We start from the raw sequence: 7,944 nt of genomic DNA, 5'->3' as shown, positions 1-7,944 counted from the left end.
TGTGAAACCAGCAGCCAGGCGATTTGCCTCAACCTCCCACCCCGCCACAAATGTCTCCCCCTTACTCTCACAGATATTGTGGAGCGCACAGCAAGCAGTAATAACAGTGGGAATATTGGTTTCGCTGAGGTCTAACCAAGTTAGTAAACTGCGCCAGCATGCTTTTAAACATCCAAATGCACATTCTACCATCATTCTGCACTTCCTCAGCCTGTAGTTGAACAGCTCCTGACTACTGTCCAGGCTGCTTGTGTATGGCTGCATGAGCCATGGCATTAAGGGGTAGGCTGGGTCCCCAAGGATAACTATAGACATTTCAACATCCCCAACAGTTATTTTCTGGTCTGGGAATAAAGTCCATTCTTGCAGCTTTTGAAACAGACCAGAGTTCCTGAAGATGCGAGCGTCATGTAATCCTCCCGGCCATCCCACGTTGATGTTGGTGAAATGTCCCTTGTGATCCACCAGTGCTTGCAGCACTATTGAAAAGTATCCCTTGCGGTTTATGTACTTGCCGGCTTGGTGCTCCGGTGCCAAGATAGGGATATGGGTTCCGTCTATGGCCCCACTACAGTTAGGGAATCCCATTGCAGCAAAGCCATCCACTATGACCTGCACATTTCCCAGGGTCACTACCCTTGATATCAGCAGATCATTGATTGCATTGGCTACTTGCATCACAGCAGCCCCCACAGTAGATTTGCCCACTCCAAATTGATTCCCAACTGACCGGTAGCTGTCTGGCGTTGCAAGCTTCCACAGGGCTATTGCCACTCGCTTCTCAACTGTGAGGGCTGCTCTCATCTTGGTATTCTTGCGCCTCAGGAGTTCCATGAAAGTGCCCTTACGCATGCAAAAGTTTCGCAACCACTAGGAATCGTCCGAGACCTGCAACACTATGCAGTCCCACCAGTCTGTGCTTGTTTCCCGAGCCCAGAATCGGCGTTCCACAGCATGAACCTGCCCCATTAGCACCATGATGCATGCATTGGCAGGGCCCATGCTTTCAGAGAAATCTGTGTCCATGTCCTGATCACTCACGTGACCGCGCTGACGTCGCCTCCTCGCCCGGTATCGCTTTGCCAGGTTCTGGTGCTGCATATACTGCTGGATAATGCGTGTGGTGTTTAATGTGCTCCTAATTGTCAAAGTGATCTGAGCGGGCTCCATGCTTGCCGTGGTATGGCACCTGCACAGAAAAAAGGTCTGCTGTTGCCCTGACGGAGGGAGGGGCGACTGACAACATGGCTTACAGGGTTAGCTTACAGGGTATCATAGAATATCAGGGTTGGAAGGGACCTCAGGAGGTCATCTAGTCCAACCCCCTGCTCAAAGCAGGACCAATCCCCAATTTTTGCCCCAGTTCCCTAAATGGCCCCCTCAAGGATTGAACTCACAACCCTGGGTTTAGCAGGCCAATGCTCAAACCACTGAGCTATCCCTCCCCCCAAATTAAAGTCAACAAAGGGGGTGGCTTTGCGAGAAACTGAATGGCCCCCTCAAGGATAGAACTCAAAACCTCAAGGATAGAACTCAAAACTGGGTTTAGCAGGCCGTTGATTTCACAGAGGGAAGGAGGAGAAAATGAATACAAAACAAATCTGGTCTATTTCTTGTTTTGAGCCACTTCATCTATCTTTATACATCTTGCTGGCAGCAGACTGTGCAGTACAACCGCTAGCCATCATCATCTCCTGGGTGCTCGGCAGAAGACGGTGTTAGGGGGCTTATTCCTTCACCCACTTACTTCCCTGGTCCTTCTCATATGAACAGAGAGCAACAATACCCGAAGTCCAAAGGTGCAAACAATTCGATGTTTATTGGGGTGAACTTCCAGCAAGCATGATTCGAGTTTCTTTCCTTAGTATCCTCCTTCCCAGCTCTGACACCACAGAGCCTTACACCTGTGTCCCTGTTCCCATTCCTACCCTTAGCCAAACATGATTCCAATTTTCTTACCCCCCTTCCCTGTTCCCATCTCCCTCCCCCACCCACACCCACTCACTTCCTCATTGACTACAGATTATATAGTAAAACTTGAGTTCTGCTTAGCTATACCTTAACGAATCATTTTCCTGCAATTTAACTAACCAATCCTAACATATTGTAACATGATTATGTAACCAATTATATCCCACCACCTTAATTAGTTTACACCCAGCAAAATTAATTATACAGCAGACAGGAACAATCACAGAACCAGACAGAGATTATACAGACAAACAATAGCAAAGTGGGAACTATAATGACAAGACAATACAGAAGTGAGTATTTCACATCCCAGCTATTGATAAGTGAGTTCTTGCCAGACAGGATGCTATCAAACTAAGTTTCCTTTTACATTTTCTAGGCACTTCCCTTTCTCTGGAGGTGATAGGAACTATCAGGACAGGATTGTATTCCTAACAGCCGAATAGCACCTTATTTCAGTGTGACTAGTTTGGAATGTGAGGATGTGACTGTTCGCTTCCTAGCTTATGGCTGCCTCTGTTGCTTAGCCAAAGGCCTTAGCCTAAGAATAGGGCCTCAGACTGTCACAGTAAGAGAAGGCCCTTACACAAGCAGACAGTGATTTTGATTCTTTCTTTTGTACCTCTATCACTAGCCAAGTGATAAGAATACACCTACATTCTTAGAGTATAGGCCTTTACAGACAGGCCTGAATATCTATATCCTAACAGACGGTGCAGTATGATGACTAGCCATCACCTTCTGCTGGCTGGAGGTTAAAAGACAACGCACTGCCGGTCGGACTAATAGCCACGAGACAGAACAAGGGAAATGACTTGGCTGAGTCACTCCCATGTTTGCCCAGGCGCCCGATTAAAAGAGCACCCAGGACTACATCGATGACGGCTACCAGTCATACTGCACTGTCTGCTGCCAAAAGGCAATTTGCTGCTGTGTAGCAATGCAGTACCACGTCTGCCAGCACCCAGGATATATACGGTGACGGTTAGCTGAGTGGGCTCCATGCTTACCATGGTATGGCATCTGCACAGGTAACTCAAGAAAAAACGCACAAAACGATCGTCTGCCCTTGCTTTCACGGAGGGAGGCAGGGAACGGGGGCCTGACTATATGTACCCAGAACCACCCGTGACAATGTTTTAGCCCCATCAGGCACTGGGATTTCTACCCAGAATTCAAATGGGTGGCGGAGACTGCGGGAACTGTGGGCTAGCCACCCACAGTGCAACACTCCGGAAGTCGTTTGCCTCGGTACTGTGCACACACTCCGCCGACTACATACACTTAGAGCACTTGTGTGGGGACACACACAATCAACTTTACAAACCGCTTTCTACAAAACCGACTTCTATAAATTTGACCTAATTTCGTAGTATAGACATACCCTAACAAATGTATTACATCATAAGCTTTTGTGGGCTACAGCCCTCTTTATTGGTTGCATAGAATTGAACATATAAGAAGATATATGTATATATATACATACATAGAGACAAGGTGGAAGTTGCCATACAAACTGTGAGAGGCTAATTAATTAAGATGAGCTATTATTAGCAGGAGAAAAAAAAATTTTGTAGTGATAATCAAGACCAGGGATTTAGACACTTGACAAGAAGGTGTGAGGATACTTCACATGGGGAAATAGATTCAATATGTGTAATGACCCAGCCACTCCCAGTCTCCATTCAAACCCAAGTTAATGGTATCTAGTTTGCATATTAATTCAAGCTCAGCAGTTTCTCATTGGAGTCTGTTTTTGAAGCTTTTCTGTTGCAAAATTGCCCCCCTTAAATCTGTTACTGAGCGGCCAGGCAGGTTGAAGTGCTCTCCCACCGCTTTTTGAAAGGCCTGATTCCTGATGCCAGGTTCCTGCCCAGTGACCTATGCTGGGCGGCCCTCGGCCCGCCCCGCCCAAGGGCCCATGGCCTTTGCTCCGCCCCCGGGCTGCCCGCAAACTACGCTCTGCGCAGCCCCCCCCCTTCTCTATGGTGCAGGCGGCGCTTCCGCTGGGAGCCGGATGTTGGCGGGTTTCTCCTGCGAGCGGGTTCTTGGTGCTGCTTAGTGCAGAGACGCTTCGGACCAGCTGTCGCCTGTTTCTGCGTGTCCCGTCCCCCCTCCGCGCTAGGCCCCGGCCCCGCCCGCTTGTCCCGGGTCCTCCGCGGCGCTCACTTGGGACTCGGCCCTGGCCGTTGGTGACAGGTGAGTGCCGGGGCCTCGTCTCCCGGCCCGGTCCCAGACCCTCCGCCATTTTCGCGCCCGAGGAGGCTGCCCCCGGAGTCGGGACGGGCGAGGCGGCCGGTGGGGGAGGATCTTAGAGCAGTTCCTCCCTTCCCCTCCCCGCCGGGCCGGCTTCCTTTCCCCGGGACACCGTTCCTTCTCTCCCGGTGGGGTGGGGCCCTCGCCATTCCTCTGCGGCGATGGAGGGGGGGGGCTGCTTCCTTTCCCCCCCTCGGGGGTCGGGGTGACGGTGGGGAGGGGTCTGAGCGGGCCCCGGCTGTGGGTGAGGGGCGGCGCGAGAGCGCGCCGTAGCCGGGGGGGGGGACGTTGTTGGGGGGCACAGCTAGGGCGGCACAGGTGCTCTGAGCCGCGGGTGAGGGACGTTGCCAGGGTCCCCAAATGCTGCGACGAGAGGGGTTTCCCGCGTGCTGCCGATGGACCCTGGCCGTGCCCTGTCAGCTCCTCACTGTCCGCGACTATTTGATTTTACAATTGTTGCCCTGAGCCGCGGCAGAAATAGCCTCCCCCTTTCCCCTTGCTCAGGGCTGAGCGCTGGTCACACGCCCAGTCCGCGAGGGGCGAGTTGCGTTGAAGAAGTTCCGTTATTATATTTTCCTCTGTGAGTTAAATGACCGTTAACAGACTCCACATGCACAGATCGTGTCAAGTGCTGCCCCTGCTCAGTTAGCATACAGTACAGCAGTGGCATGAGGAGAAACTTTATGGACCCAGGCAAATCATTGCTCTTCCACAAGTGACAAAGATCTTTTAACTGTGTTTATAAATTGAGCTTTGAAAGCTTCACAATGAATTTCCAGGAGTTATCAGCACGTTTACACTCTTCAGTGAAAGGAAAGGTGGGGTTTCATTTCCTTCCTAAAATTAGGAGATAGAAAGTCTTTATATAAAGACTAGAGTAAGTGTTGTATCTCAGGAATTAATGCAGTTATTGTATCCCTAATGTTGTGTTTGGAGCAAAAACTTTTACCTCTCTTCGCTTTGATAAATTGGAAATGCTAGGAAATTCGAAAGTTGACACTTAATTGTAGTCATCATTTTAATACGTTCTTGTCAGTAACCCTGTTTCATGGAAGGTTTAGCTAATGAACTGGCATAGCTCCTTTGAATTTATTTCAACTCCACTGAGTAAACCTTTCAGGGAAACATAAATGTGTGGTGTTAAAAATATTCCTTCATCGCAGCAAAATCTCACTTCATTTATATATATCAAGTGGGTTTAGAAAAAATTAGTACCTTTTATGATGTTTGCATGATAGAAACTTGGTTTCATCAGTAACATACTTAGTTTTAGGCAGCTTCCAAACTGCACTCACTCTTCTGTTGTTTTGTGTGCTTTTCTACAGCTTGTTTAGGTAAATGCATCACATTAGGAACTCTTTTAATGAGAGGCTTGTGTACAAACTAGAACCAAATTAAATCACTTTTAATTCACAAATTTAAAGTTTTTTCAGTAAAAGTCTGTGTGAAGTCTTATTTCAAATAATGTCCTATTCCGATCTAATTTAAATTTTTTTTAACCAATTTAAATTAAACTGAAATAGGAAACTCTTAATCTGAAATAATTATCCATATGTAGATTTGCACTAAAACTGTGAGTTAAAACTGATTAAGTTACTCTGGTTCCAGTTTGAGTATAGACCAGCCCTTTGTGTCTTAAACATTAAATGTAACTTTGTCCTTTATGTGGACGAGGACAGTTGTTTAAAAACATGTTAGCTGGTTGTAGTTAACCCTAGAGATTAGTGTTAAGCATGCCAGCTAATATGTTCTTAAAGATCACTTGTCCATGTCTATACGAGTTACAGGGGGAAAGTAAAATGCAGCTCTTACCGGTATGGGGTTGTGCTGCCCTCTCCCCCCGGAAGGGGCGAGGGTGGGGGGGTGGTCAGCATTCCCCAGCCAGTCCATCTGTGCTCACTGGCCCACAGGAGCCCCAGGTCCTTTTAAATCACAGCCCTGGGGCAGCTACTTCTTCCCCCACTCCCACACTGTCGGCAGCAGGGGGGCAAAAGGGGCAGTGCTTTAACTTCGCTGCCCCTTTTGCGCCTCCCGATTGGCAGCCCTTCTGGTAGGGATCTGGCAGGGCAGCCAGTGGCGGGGAGGGGGGGCGCAAAAAGGGCAGCTATGTTAAAGTGCTGCTGCGGCAGCGTTTTAAGCAGAGTTCTTAAAGAGCTGCTGTGGCAGCGCTTTAAAGTCAGAGATACGGGTGGTACTGGCGGCTACCTTTTACCCGTACGCCATACCGGCCTGTACCCCTTTACTTTCTCCCCGACTAGTTACTAAATTATTTATCATGTTAAGTAAAACATATTAGTGCTGTCTACTATAATATACTTTCCCAGTGGAGAAGTGGCCTACTGCACTTCATTTTAAAACTTAGTTTGCTTAAATAGATTGTGTATACTGAAACTGTTTTCTTGAACATGAGATGAAGTGGTTGGTTTGGAACAGAATACTTTATTCACATGAAAAACAAGGAGTACTTGTGGCACCTTAGAGACTAACATTTATTTGGGCATAAGCTTTTGTGGGCTAAAACCCACTTCATCGGATGCATGCAGTGAAAAATACAGTAGGAAGATTATATATCTCACTCTCACACACACACACAGAACATGAAAAAATGGGTGTTGCTATACCAACTGCAACGAGACTAATCAATTAAGGTAGGCTATTATCAGCAGGAGGAAAAAAAGTTTGTAGTGATAATCAGGATGGGCCTTTTCAAACAGTTGACAAGAAGGTGTGAGTAACAGTAGTAACCTATCCTGAAGGATGATCCCTCACTCTCTCAGAGCTTGAGAGACAGGCCAGTCCTTGCTTACAGACAGCCCCCCAACCTGAAGCAAATACTCACCAGCAACCACCCAACAAAAACGCTAACCCAGGAACCTATCCTTGCAACAAAGCCCGTTGCCAACTCTGTCCACATATCTATTCAAGGGACACCATCATAGGACCTCATCACATCAGCCACACCATAAGAGGCTCGTTCACCTGCACATCTACCAATGTGATATGCCATCATGTTCTAGCAATGCCCCTCTGCCATGTACATTGGCCAAACCAGACAATCTCTACGCGAAAGAATAAATGGACACAAACCAGATGTCAAGAATTATAACATTCAAAAACCGGTCGGAGAACACTTCAACCTCCCCAGTCGCTCAATTACAGACCTAAAAGTGGTAGTTCTTCAACAAAAAAAACTTCGAGAACAGACTCCAACGAGAAACTGCAGAACTGGAATTAATTTGCAAACTGGACACCATTAAATTAGTCTCGAATAAAGACTGGGAGTGGATGGGTCATTACAAAAAGTAAAAACTACTTCCCTGTATTAATTTTCCCCCTCCTGTTACTCACACCTTCTCGTCAACTGTTTTAAATGGGCCATCCTGATTATTGCTACAAACGTTTTTTTCCTCCTGCTGATAATAGCCTACCTTAATTGATTAGTCTCGTTGCAGTTGGTATGTTTTCATGTTCTGTGTGTGTATGTGTATATATAATATATATATATATCTTCCTACTGTATTTTCCACTGCATGCATCCTATAAAGTAGGTTTTAGCCCGTGAAAGCTTATGCCCAAATAAATGTTAGTCTCTAGTGTGCCACAAGTACTCCTTGTTTTTTTTGCTGATGCAGACTAAGACGGCTACCACTCTAAAACCTTTATTCACATGGTAATACTTGCATAGCTTGCCAAAGTGTAAAAATGACAGAATCCTTG

The 7,944-nt window shown here is 47.1% G+C and overlaps 1 protein-coding gene across 4 annotated transcripts in view; it reads left to right on the top strand.

Annotated features, from left to right (window-relative positions):
- Nucleotides 1-3,962: 3,962 nt before the first annotated feature.
- Nucleotides 3,963-7,944, top strand: part of WDR37 (WD repeat domain 37) — a 66,322-nt gene continuing 62,340 nt past the window's right edge. For 3 of the 4 annotated variants that reach the window (XM_073334473.1, XM_073334474.1, XM_073334476.1), the window contains exon 1: nt 3,963-4,170. The gene's annotated coding sequence lies outside the window, so the exon portion shown is untranslated. Of the gene's footprint in view, nt 4,171-4,517; nt 5,046-7,944 lie in introns of those variants that run through there. The other variant, XM_073334475.1, reaches the window with a different exon arrangement.

Source organism: Lepidochelys kempii, chromosome 2 (genome assembly GCF_965140265.1).
Source record: "Lepidochelys kempii isolate rLepKem1 chromosome 2, rLepKem1.hap2, whole genome shotgun sequence".
Classification (NCBI taxonomy): Eukaryota; Metazoa; Chordata; order Testudines; family Cheloniidae; genus Lepidochelys; species Lepidochelys kempii.
Note: the sequence above shows the minus strand (reverse complement) of the source record. Positions and strands in the feature narration are given on the sequence as shown.